The sequence below is a fragment of the Podarcis liolepis genome, assembly GCF_965112155.1.
Source record: "Podarcis liolepis genome assembly, chromosome: 15".
NCBI lineage: Eukaryota > Metazoa > Chordata > Lepidosauria > Squamata > Lacertidae > Podarcis > Podarcis liolepis.
Window position 1 is genome coordinate 39,674,467 of NC_139566.1, and position 12,682 is coordinate 39,687,148.

At 45.7% G+C, this 12,682-nt stretch overlaps 1 long non-coding RNA gene across 1 annotated transcript in view; it reads left to right on the forward strand.

The window, feature by feature from the left end:
• The first annotated feature begins 3,155 nt into the window (after nt 1-3,155).
• Nucleotides 3,156-12,682, forward strand: part of LOC310693984 — a 507,188-nt gene continuing 497,661 nt past the window's right edge. Inside the window, exon 1 of the long non-coding RNA XR_014519450.1 lies at nt 3,156-3,455. This is a non-coding gene — a long non-coding RNA (uncharacterized lncRNA). The remainder of the gene's footprint in view (nt 3,456-12,682) is intronic.

Genomic DNA, 12,682 nt, shown 5'->3' on the forward strand with positions numbered 1-12,682 from the left:
CTGGCTAAGGGCATGGACTACAGTCCTAAAGTCTAGGTCTGGAGAGTGTAGATTATCTGCTGGAGCTGTGCTCAAGCGAAATCCCAGGGCCAGATCTGGAATTGTGCTGATTCAGATTGCCCCAGAATTTGGCCTCAAAGCACAAATCCTAAGGAAGCTGTATTGCTGCTCTCTGACTCTGAGGCTCCAATCCAGGAGCTCACACAGAACCACCATCTCCCCTACATGAGAGGAGTCTACAGCAGCTGAAACCAGCAAGGTCCCTTTAAGCCAGCCTTTCTCAACCTGTGGTCCCCAGATGTTGTTGAACTACAACTCCTATCACCCCTAGCTAGCAAGGCCAGAGCTCAGGGATGATGGGAGTTGTAGTCCAACAACATCTGGGGACCCACAGGTTGAGAACCGCTACCAGAGAAACAGCTTGCACTGGAAGGTGAAGCTAACAATCCAAACTGAGCCACCACTTTATTTAAGGCTCAGCCTGGAGTTATCTCAGCCAACATGGTGATTTCCAGAAGCAGTTGGACTGCAAGTCCCATTGGCCTCTGCCAGCATGGCCAACACTCCATGGCTCATGAGAGCTGTAGTCCAACAACATCTGGAGAGTACTGCATCAGCCATCCTGGGGTTAACTGCTGTTGGGATTCTGAAGTTACTTTAAATTGTGTTCAGTGCTGTAACCCACCCTGAGACCTTAAGGCAAAGGGTGGGCAATAAACAAACAAACAATAACAATTCTAACATTGCTCCAGCTCCACAAAGGAGTTTTCTATCCGATATGCCATGCCAAACCATGGCTTGACTTGAACCATCTATTTAGTGGCTCTCTGAGTGACCTAGATAAGCACTGAGTCCCAAAGAACACCAATGCAAAAGACATCAACCCCGACCCCCATCTTCCCCAAAGGCAAATAATAATAATAATAATAATAATAATAATAATAATAATAATAATAATTTTTTATTTGTACCCCGCCCATCTGGCTGGGTTTCCCCAGCCACTCTGGGCGGCTTCCACAGAGACCAAAAAATGCACTAAAATGTCACACATTAAAAACTTCCCTAAACAGCGCTGCCTTAAGATGTCTTCTGAATGTCAGGTAGTTGTTTATCACTTTGACATCTGATGGAAGGGCGTTCCACAGGGTGGCCGCCACTACCGAGAAGGCCCTCTGCCTGGTTCCCTGTAGCTTTGCTTCTTTCAATGAGGGAACCGCCAGAAGGCCCTCGGCGCTGGACCTCAGCACCCGGGCAGAACAATGGGAATGAATCAGGGCAAAATTGTGACAGTGGGGACAAAGGGCAGACAATATGGAGGTGGTCTCTGGTCAGTAAGGATGGCTGGAGCATATGTGCTGCAGTCATGCCTCTCCTACGATGGAGATTTGACGCTGGTAGATGAGCACTCATGTTGCTGAGCAAGCTGGGTTTCATTCGCCTCGCAAGCTATTTCAAGCCACCTTGTGCATTATACAGCGGGTAAATACATGTTTTATTCATGGGAACAATGACTAAATAACTTGCTAAAACAAACTCACTGTCGTTGCTTCTGCACCCGGCTGCCAAATGGGGTTGGGATGAATAAATGCCCAAGTTGCGGCTAATGCTTTAACTCTGGCTGATACAGATTTACTTCAGAAGAGCTGGCCCCGTCCCTGAAGCTCATATATCCTTGCCATAGCTTGCCCAAACTGTGGTCTGTGGAACACGTGCAGGTGGCCTATGGCATGTTTGTAGACTTGTGGTTGAAGATGGGTGGTGGCTTCTCCATCGCACTGAACATTCCTATTGATTTTTATTTCATTTTTAATTTTGCTTCCCATATTGCATTACAATATTCTATGCAATTACAAGTGATGAAACAGGCACAAGAATCATTATGAGGTCCACTAAAACCCTCAGAAATTTTCAAGTGGTCTGTGGCAGGTAACGTTTGAGAACCACTGGTCTAGGTGATGGAAAGAACACTCTTTCCATAGGTCTGAACCGATCGCATGCAGAGGACTTTTGAACTTAGTCTGTGGAGCAGAAGGTTGCCATCATGTGTTTTAGGGGAAATCCATGAGATTCACACTGGATGAAAACTGACTTATGTTTGTATCCCAAAGAGATAAAACCTAGTGAGCTTGTTATTTGATGCTATTAAGTTTTTGACACACCCAAAAAGAGTTTTCTTCTAAGCACATTTGTGTACCAAACTTTGCCCCCAGTGAAAACTTTGGGTTTTGTTTTTTTTTGACAAGGCATTAGGTTGGTGCTTTTGCCTGAGCACTCTCCTCTTGCCTGAGGCTTTCATGAAAATTTCACCAAGTGTGATCTGCTGCAATCTCCTGCCCACGAGTGTTGGGGGGAAGTGTCCAAAGACATCTATTCAGAGAAATCCCCCAGTAGCTAGTGGTTAGGTGTTCCTGAAAAACATCTTTTTTCATTAACCCATGCCAAGTTATGTCTGGGAACACTGGGAACTGAAAGAGAGAGAGTTGATACAGGAGAATTTGGAGCAGACTTTTTTCACAAATCAGATTGTGACAGGAAGTAGGAATGTGATTTTATAGGAGGGACGGGGAGCATTTTCTAGCCTGAGGGAACATCAGGGGGATGCATGCTAGTGGTGGATGTGGCTAGAACCAGAAATGGGCAGGACCAGAAACAAAAATGGGTGGAGACTCTCACCTCCGAAAAGGCTACCTTACAGGTAGGGACCTCGTATATTGGCACAGTTCTGATCAGGATCATGCCATGGAATGAAATGTACTCAAATAAGTTGAGGTAAGGCTGGTGGACAGTCACTAAAGAACTGAATTTATTCTAATGTGCAGTTGGACACATTGACCTAGTTTGGAAAATCACATCTCAGTTTAATAAGGCAAGATACAGATTAGCCTTTCGGCCACATGTTCCATCCATGTGCCACAACTTCCCTCCTCCCTTTTCACCATATGCTGCAATAAGACAGGAAGTCTTCAGTTCCCCATTGTTCTCCATTACATCCAAACTGGGAAAGGATGATGGCAAATCAAGCTAATGGACTATGCAGAAATGGCAAAATTAACGACAACGAGAAGTTTTTAAAAGGGTGGGAATTATTTATTGTTTATGTGCAAAAATAGTGTAAACAGGTTGATACATTGGCAGGGTTTTAAGTAATACAGTGGTGCCTCGCAAGACGAAATTAATCCGTTCCGCGAGTCTCTTTGTCTTGCGGTTTCTTCGTCTTGCGAAGCACGGCTATTAGCAGCTTAATGGCTTAGCGGCTATTAGCGGCTTAGCGGCTATTAACGGCTTAGCGGCTTAGTGGCTATTAATGGCTTAGCGGCTTTAAGGAAAAGGAAACAAACTCGCAAGAACTCGCAAGACGTTTCGTCTTGCGAAGCAAGCCCATAGGGAAACTCGTCTTGCGGAACGACTCAAAAAACGGAAAACTCTTTCGTCTTGCGAGGCATTCGTCTTGCGAGGTACCACTGTATCTGCCCTCCCTTCCCCACAGGTGGGTGGGGTTTGCGGCACCAAGCGAGGCTCACCTGGGCGGGTGCCACCCACCTGCTTGAGCTGGCCTTTGACCCGCCCTCGGCCAGGGAGGACAATGGCCGGCTGGCCGGGGGTGGGCCTAAGGCCAAGAGAAAAGAGGCTGACTCCTGAGCTCAAGCCTCTTTTGCTGTTCTTCCTTCCAGGATCAAGATCAGGATCAGGAGTGTATCCAGGCGGCTGGACTGAGGTAAGTAACCAGCCTTCTTTATTTTTGCCTGGGTGGTGGTGGGGGATTTGCCCCTCCACCAGGCTAGGCTGCATTTAGGCGTGCTCAGTTGGAGCTTTTCCCTGGCAGCAGTGGGGCTGCCTCCTCCACCGGCAGCTGCTTGCATTTGGGCGGTGGGGGGGGGGGACATCGCTCCCCACCACCTCCTGCCCGGTGCCCCTTCCTACCCAGGCGGGCGGAATGGGGCTCCAGAAAGGCCACTGCTTGCTTTTACGGCGGGGGGGGGGCACCAGGAGGACAGTGCGGGCCCCACTAGGCTGCAAAACGCGGCCTAATCACTTTTTTCAGTGGCGGGGAGGTGGCATTGCCCCCCGCCACTGCCTGCTGGCCCAGGCGGTTCTAGGCTTTGGCAAGGTAGCCTTTAGTCTAACATCAAGTTGGGGGGGGTGCATTCATGCTCCCTCCCCATGCGGCGGCGCTTGCAGGGCCCGTTAAAGGGCACAAACCGGGAGTCCCTGGCCCTAGAGCGGTGGCATGTAGGTCAAACTCCCTGGACGAGGTTGGTGGAAGGGCATGCTGTGTAAGTTTGCGCTTTGTAGTCCCCTCTCACTGGACCTCAACTGCCTGCATATCGTCAGCCAGGCGGGCTGAGGGGGTTACCTGCCAAGGCCTGTGCCAAGTTTCCCACTTCTGAAATTCAATAAAGTTGTGGCCAATTTGAACCCATACTCTGGTCTCTTGTGTTATCATTTGGGGAAAGGGGTAGGCACCACAGACAGGGTTTAGCGCATGTGCCCGCAAATGCTTGCAACTAGCAGACAATTAGATAAAATTAAGGGAAATAATAATTGAAAAAGCTTAATAATGGATGTGCAGAAGAACTTGGTTAATATAAGGAACCAAAAGAGGGTATGGAGGGAAGTCCAGAGATTTAAAGAATCTCAAAGAGAAGGTTTGTGAAAAGGTATTTGTATAAATTTAGAACTGGTAGAAATGTGAATTACTGACTGTTTTTATTTGTGAAAATGTAACTGTGAAAAACTAATAAAAAAGGATGGTTTCCGGGTTCAAAAGACACTAGAATCTTCAACCAGCTTCCAAACCATGGTTTAAGAGGCTATCTGTTTCTGAACCTGGAAACCACAATCTCTCTGTTTGGATGTAATGGGAGACTGTTGAGAAGCGGCCAGGGTCTTAAATTATGGTTTGAAGTTGATTTAAGATCCTAGCTTGTTCCAAACCAGATAAGGGTTTTGTTCCAAAAGGGGAAGACTGTAAGTTAGCAGCAGAGCATCTGCCTGCAGAGGGGTTCAAATTCAATCTTCTGTTTCACCAAGTAAGGCTGGGAATGTCTCCAGTCTGAAAACCTAGAGAGGCACTGACAGTGTAGGCAATACTGAGCTGAATGGGTCAATGGGTATGACATTAAGGCAGTTTGCTATGTTCCTATGAACATGGTAACCATAGCTGCATGATTTGGATGAAATGCAAAACCATGGTTCACTGAAACAGGCTCATTTGTGGTGGGACAAGATCACAAGAAGGGAGAGGGGAAAGCCATGTGGGACAAGCTTAGTTTATTAAGCTGGATCATCTACTGGCCTTCTTTTTGCAGCGAGGGGAAAAACCTCTGCAATTGGAACCATGTTTTTGTGCAGCTGGGCATATGAGGTTAGCTTGCTGTTTCTTAAGAAGGAGTAAAGGTAAAGGGACCTCTAACCATTAGGTCCAGTCATGGCCGACTCTGGGGTTGCGGTGCTTATCTCACTTTATTGGCCGAGAAAGCCGGCATACAGCTTCCGGGTTATGTGACCAGCATGACTAAGCCGCTTCTGGCGAACCAGAGCAGCGCACAGAAACGCCGTTTACCTTCCGCCGGAGCGGTACCTATTTATCTACTTGCACTTTGATGTGCTTTCGAACTGCTAGGTTGGCAGGAGCTGGGACCGAGCAACAGGAGCTCATCCCGTTGCGGGAATTTGAACCGCCAACCTTCTGATCGGCAAGTTCTACGTTCTGTGGTTTAACCCACAGCGTCTCCTTTAAGAAGGAGTAGATGAGATTTAAAAAATAATTAAATGAAGAGAAATGTTACAGATTTGGAGTACCAGAGTCTGTTTGTGAATACTAGAAATTAATAAACGATAGTATTTAGATAATATTTGGGATACGGGAGGAAAATAGAAGCTGCAGAGGAAATTCTGGGTTAGCCCCTGCAAAATACTAGCCTGGCTAGGCTCCTAAATACAAGGCCATTAAGCAACAATACTGGACCATTAAGGGCCATTGGCAATGCAAAAGAACTGTCCTTTTTCTGTGCTCTGAGGAGTGGACAGAGAGCAGGGTAACTGGGTGTGATGTTCCAGGAAGATTTTGGACTTTTTGCATCAGGCTTGGAATAGCTGGGACTGAAAGGGAGGGGCTGTGTTTTGCAGGGTGTACTGGGAAGAAGAAGGAGAACAGAGGCCAGAACCTTCTTAGCTGCTGGCTGGAGAGGTGGCAGCCCAGAGATTTGGGAGCATAGCTGGCTGCTCTAGACTCAAGCTGGCAGAAGCCATGAGAAAAGCAGGGAGAGGCACTCTTGAGATAACAATGCTCCTGGGAGATGATATATAATGAGTTGGAAAAAATGTTGAAATATACATTTATAAAGAAACCAGAAACATTTCTATTGGGCATTGTGGGGAGTGATATAAATAGAAAGGAATGTAAGCTCTTCTTATATGCAATAACAGAAGCAAGAATATTATTGGCCCAAAAATGGAAGCAAGAAGAGTTACTGTCGATTGAAGAATGGAGGATGAAGTTAATGGACTATGCAGAATTAGATAAACTAACAGGAAGGATTCGAAACCGGTGAGACCAGAAATTCACGGAAGACTGGAGTAAATTTACGGACTATTTGAAAAGTAATTGTGAAGAACAGATGACGTTTGTAGGGTTGCAAGAAGTTTTGTGAGGAGTATAATTAAAAGTATTGTAAAAATGGACAAGGGGGAGGATGATTTGTTAAGAGATGTAAAGGCAATATAAAGTTAAGAAATGCATAAGAAGTGGTTAAAACGGTGGATCATCAGAGGTGCTGATGGAAGTCCAAAAAGATTGTATAAGTGATAAGTCTTGTGGTACATCTTATAATTTATATGTTAAAATAAATAAATAAAAATTATTAAAAAAACAAACACACACAAAAACAAACAGTGCTGTTATCTGCCACTCCCTCCACCTACACTCAGTTTGTATTTATGTGAATAAACCATATATCATAAAGTCTCTGCGGTCTCTGCTGCATCTTGATTCTCAATTTAAACACGAGCCTGGAACCCCCTGGAATCTTGTGCATTGCTTGGCAGAGGTTGGGGGTTGGTGTGCCACCTTTGTAACAGAACAGGGTTTCCTTTTATTCTTCATAAAGCCTATTCTAAGGGTTGATCTAAGGGTTGTTTTAAATTAATAAAACGGGGGGACAGAGCTTCTTGTTATTCCCCAATTTGTGTCAAGGTCTTTTTTCTCTTCCTTCTCTTCCTTTTTCTCATTTCATTCCTTCCCACCATTCTCCTTTCTCTTTCTCCGTTATTTTTTCCTTCCTGCTAGCGTTGTCATTTGCACAACCTCCCATTGCTAGTATCCCTACAGCGAGGTCAGTCCCCGAAGGACTCTCTTGAAGAATAATGCCTGTGCACTTTGCCTCAAATTTCAGGTTGTGCAAATACTAGAAAACCACTCTGGGCCATTGGAGTCCCTTCCAGCTCTATGATTCTGTGATTTTCTTATTCTCCATCCTTGTGCTGTGCTAGCAGATGGCAGAGTTTAAAGGTTGCACAACAAAGGCACCCAGTGCAACAAATGCACTATCTGAAGTGGTGCAGCAGCCAAACCATTGCACTGTAATTGTTAGTAATGCCCTCGCCCTTGTGCAGCAGTGTCAAATCAGTGCAACAAGTACACTGCTAAGTGCTGTTAACTTTTCACTACATTGGATGCAACCCAGTATTTGGCTGAATATAAAGTGGCTTCTGTTGGGTTGAGGTGGATCAGTAAAAGGAACATTCATTTCATTTAAAACTGAATATTCCTTAACAAGCCAGTAATGGACTTGGTGAGCGCTTAATTGAAATGAAGCTCACTGTGGAAAGTGTATATGTCATGGGAGGGAAGACAATGGAAGAAGAATCGAACATGGTATAATAGGAATATAATTTTGAAGGGAGCAAGTGCCATTTCTCCCCAGATTAGTGCTGGGTAAGGGAAAGGTTAAATTGCTTCCTAAAGCAAGATTTTATGCTTAGCAAGAAGATAACAGATTGAATTCCAAAGATCGGACTTTGTACAGCCTAGCAATAAATTACTCTTTGAAATTGAGATTGTGCCAATAATGGGTTAGCCAGACATAATTGGAATCGAAACATCATGGGCTTGTATTTGAAATATTTCTTCAAAGGCAAAAAGTGGTATAATCATAAGCAATGTGGTCTGGCTTTTCTTCCCTTTGTCTCCAAGTGTGTGAGCAGAAATGCACACATTTCCAAGTTACCTTGTTTTATTCCAACTGACACCATCAACCTGGACTGCTCAGGGTGGACCTTTTTGGGTTGACTTGGGCTAGTTATAGGAACACATGTATTTGCTTTGTTCTGTGTGATCCCATTGGTCCATCAAGCCAATAGTCTGACTTACCATAACCTTCAGAGTTGTTGGACAATATCTTCCATCACCCCTGACCAATAGTTGTCCTGGCCAGGGCTGAGAGGAGATGCAATCCAAAACATCTAGAGAGCACGAGTTTGGGGAAAGTCCATCTGCCCTGACTGGCAGCAGCTTTCCATGACCTTTGGTGGAGAAACATTGTCCCTTTCACCTGCCAACTGATCCTTTTAACTGGAGATGCTCCCTAAGTATGTTTCACGTGGAGAAGAGCAGAGCAGAATGGCTAGCAGTCAAGGATAATGAGACTTGGAGTCCAGCAATATCAGGAAGGCTACAAGGTTTCCCGTCTCTGATATATCTTATGGAGGAGCGAACATAGTTCAACAGGAGAACACTTACTTTAGACACCAAAGGTAGCAGGTTGATTCCCAAGCATGATGTTTTCAAATGAGATCATAGGAATCATAGAATTGTAGAGCTGGAAAGGACCCAAAGGTATGGGTAGCATGTAATCTCTACTTGAGACCCTGCAGAGGACCTTCCAGCCAGAGTAGACACTATTGGACTAGATGAACAATAGAATACTGGAACTGGAATTTGCCGCAAAGTCATCTAGTCCAGCCCCTTTGAAGAAGAAGAAGAAGAAGAAGAAGAAGAAGAGGAGGAGGAGGAGGAGGAGGAGTAGTAGTAGTAGTAGTAGTTTGGATTTGATATCCCGCCTTTCACTCCCTTTAAGGAGTCTCAAAGTGGCTAACATTCTCCTTTCCCTTCGTCCCCCACAACAAAGACTCTGTGAGGTGAGTGGGGCTGAGAGACTTCAAAGAAGTGTGACTAACCCAAGGTCACCCAGCAGCTGCATGTGGAGGAGCGGAGACGCAAACCCGGTTCCCCAGATTACGAGACTACCGCTCTTAACCACTACACCACACAGGGAATCCACTGGATTCTATCACCCAGCATCCCAACCTCTCTCTGTCTCTGTCTCTGTCTCTGCCTCTCCTCTAAAGTCCACCACCTCCAGAGGCCATCTTGTGCACTGTCAAGCAGCTCTTTTTGTTAGGAAGTTCATCTTGTTATTTCTAGTCAAAAGTCCCATTTCTTGTAATCTGAACCTGTTGCTTCAGGTCCCACCCTCCAGAGCAGTAGAAAAGAGATCTGTCATCTATGTGGCATCCCTTCAAATGTTTGGAGATGCCACATAGTATCTTCTCTTACCAATCCCTTTTCTAGGCTAAAAATATTTATCTTCTTCAACCTTTCACCATGAGACTTGATCTCTATAAAACAACTTTCTAAGTTCCTAATGGTGCTGAGGAAGTGAGTGTTAACTCATCGCCCCATGAACTGCCCCCTCAAGCTGCCATTATGCATGGAAAGAAATAGGTACAATAATGGCAGCCAGGGGTGGTGTGATTTAATGGAATGACATGGCAGAAAGAAATAACTGCACCTGCTCTTCTAGCACCACAGTCCTGAACCACAGGACATCCCATGCCGTGGTCTCATTTAACCACGAGATTGGGAAATCTCATCTCCTAGGTGAGTGTTCTTCAGCCTTAGATCTCCAGATGTTGGGCAACTCCCATCATCCCCAGCCAGTTTAGCCAACAGTCAGGTATGATGGGAGTTGTAGCCCAACAACATCTGGGGACTCCCAGAGTTGAACAACACTACCTTACATCATGCCTACTTTGGTTACTATAAAATAATAATAATAATAATAATAATAATAATAATAATAATAATAATTTATTTATTATTTATACCCCGCCCATCTGGCTGGGCCTCCCCAGGGCTGCCTTAAGATGTCTTCTGAATGTCAGGTAGTTGTTTATCGCTTTGACATCTGCTGGAAGGGCGTTCCACAGGGCGGGCGCCACTACCGAGAAGGCCCTCTGCCTGGTTCCCTGTAGCTTTGCTTCTCACAATGAGGGAACCGCCAGAAGGCCCTCGGCGCTGGACCTCAGCGTCTGGGCAGAATGATGGGGGGGGGGAGACGCTCCTTCAGGTATACTGGACCGAGGCCGTTTAGGGCTTTAAAGGTCAGCACCAACACTTTGAATTGTGCTCGGAAACGTACTGGGAGCCAATGTAGGTCTTTCAAGACCGGTGTTATATGGTCTCTGCGGCCGCTCCCAGTCACCAGTCTAGCTGCCGCATTCTGGATTAGTTGTAGTTTCCGAGTCACCTTCAAAGGTAGCCCCACGTAGAGTGCATTGCAGTAGTCCAAGCGGGAGATAACCAGAGCATGCACCACTCTGGTGAGACAGTCCGCAGGCAGGTAGGGTCTCAGGCTACGTACCAGATGGAGCTGGTAAACAGCTGCCCTGGACACAGATTTGACCTGTGCCTCCATGGACAGCTGTGAGTCCAAAATGACTCCCAGGCTGTGCACCTGGTCCTTCAGGGGCACAGTTACCCCATTCAGGACCAGGGAATCCTCCACACCTGCCCGCCTCCTGTCCCCCAAAAACAGTACTTCTGTCTTGTCAGGATTCAACCTCAATCTGTTAGCCGCCATCCATCTTCCTACCACCTCCAGACACTCACGCAGGACCTTCACTGCCTTCACTGGTTCTGATTTAAAAGAGAGGTAGAGCTAGAGAGGTAGAGCTAGAGTCCTAAAGTAGGACCAGTGGAAGCTGCTCCACCAACCTGTCTTTATTTCTCCAAGCAATCCTGCCTCTCTGCTTACAATCACTCAGAAGGGTGGCCTGGCTGTCTCCTTTCTCCTCCTTAATATCCATGTTGCCCTTGTAGAACTCAGGCAGGAGAAGGATGAGAGCAAGACCAAAATTAGTTGACCCTGACTGTCACTGGCTCTGGTCCCACCAACTGTTGGACACCACTCGTCCACTGGTAGCGCTGTGTATCCTGATACACTCCCAAGACACTGAACTTATATGTTTGATCTGATTAAAAACAGCTAATTTTTAATTGGCTGTTGCGGAAAGTGGGAAGGAAGCCTTCTACCCCTCGGGCTAAAAAAGCCTCACAAAACAGGATAAAGGATGACAGGCTCTAGCGAGAAATAGGAAAAGGGAAATTGGTTTTAATAAGTTAAAAGGACTAGCAATTGCTCATCTCACTTACCACAAAGATAAAAATAGTTCTTTCCAATGGGTAGTCTAAGAGAACCCATAATTTCTCCATCCCATTTTGAAAATGCAGCCTTACCACAAATCTCATTTAATAGAGAAAGCAGGATAAATAAAATGCAATTTCAAATAGATGCAATAAATAAAGGAATGATTGCATCGGGTGTAGTTTACTCGGTAAGCTGCCTTCTGCCCTGCTCTCCCCGCCCCCCAGTAATGAGATACGTTTTCTTATGCTATTTTATTAGCCACATGTTCAATCAATATAAACTCCTCATAATGGTAAGCTGAGCCCACAACATTGTCTGACGGGTGCTTGCAGTGCTCCACCCCCTGAAAATGCCATGTTAAACGAAGGTTTAATGTTCCTTTTAAAAGCTTGCAACAAAGACCCTGGAAAAGAACCTTATGTGGATGTTTTCCATTCAAGGACAGCTGTGTGCTATTGTGCATGTGCTAAAGCTAACACACTTGCCAAAAAGGAAAAGGGAATAGTAAAAATAAAAAGGCCCCCTAGAATTTCAGTAGGAACAGCCTTGGAAGCAAAATTGCAGGCAGCTAGGAGAGTGTAACTGGGGGGTTTGAAATCAACTTTGAAGTAAATGGGGCCATTCTGCTGCCATGCCCATTTGGAAGAAGACAATGGCTGCAATCTGTGTAACTTGTTAAAATGACAAAAACAATCTTGGTGACAGAGTGAAGAAAAGTTCGGTTGCATAGGGATGGAAGGGACCTGGTAGGGCCATTCAGTTAAACCCTCTCATTGATGCAGAAAATGGAGAGCTAAAGCATCCCGATTAGATGACTTCAAATTCAGCTCCAAGATGATCTGATGAGGGAGAGTCCACAGCCCCTCTCTGTCAGGGAGCCATAGGAGTCCACCTGTGTTTAGATTCGATGCCAGAACCCACCTGGCAAGGCAAAGCAGAAGTTGCAGGACCACAGACAGCTCCCAGGCAGCTACTTTCTCCAGCAAAAGTTAGGAACAGACTGTGGTCACAGCCATGCCATTCATATCAAGCTCATTTCAAGCCCATGGTTTTTCTCAAAGAATTCCCATCAGCTGCAGCCAGCATGTCTAATGGTCAGACTCAGGGATGATGGGAGTTGCAACCCAGCCTCTTCCTGGGAGCTGCAGCTTTTTTTGGTGGTTGGGGTCTGTGTGTCACAGCATGAACCGCAGGTGTAGATAATCCAGGCAGAAAACCACAGCTTATTAACTTTCCATTGCCTTACTTCTTGT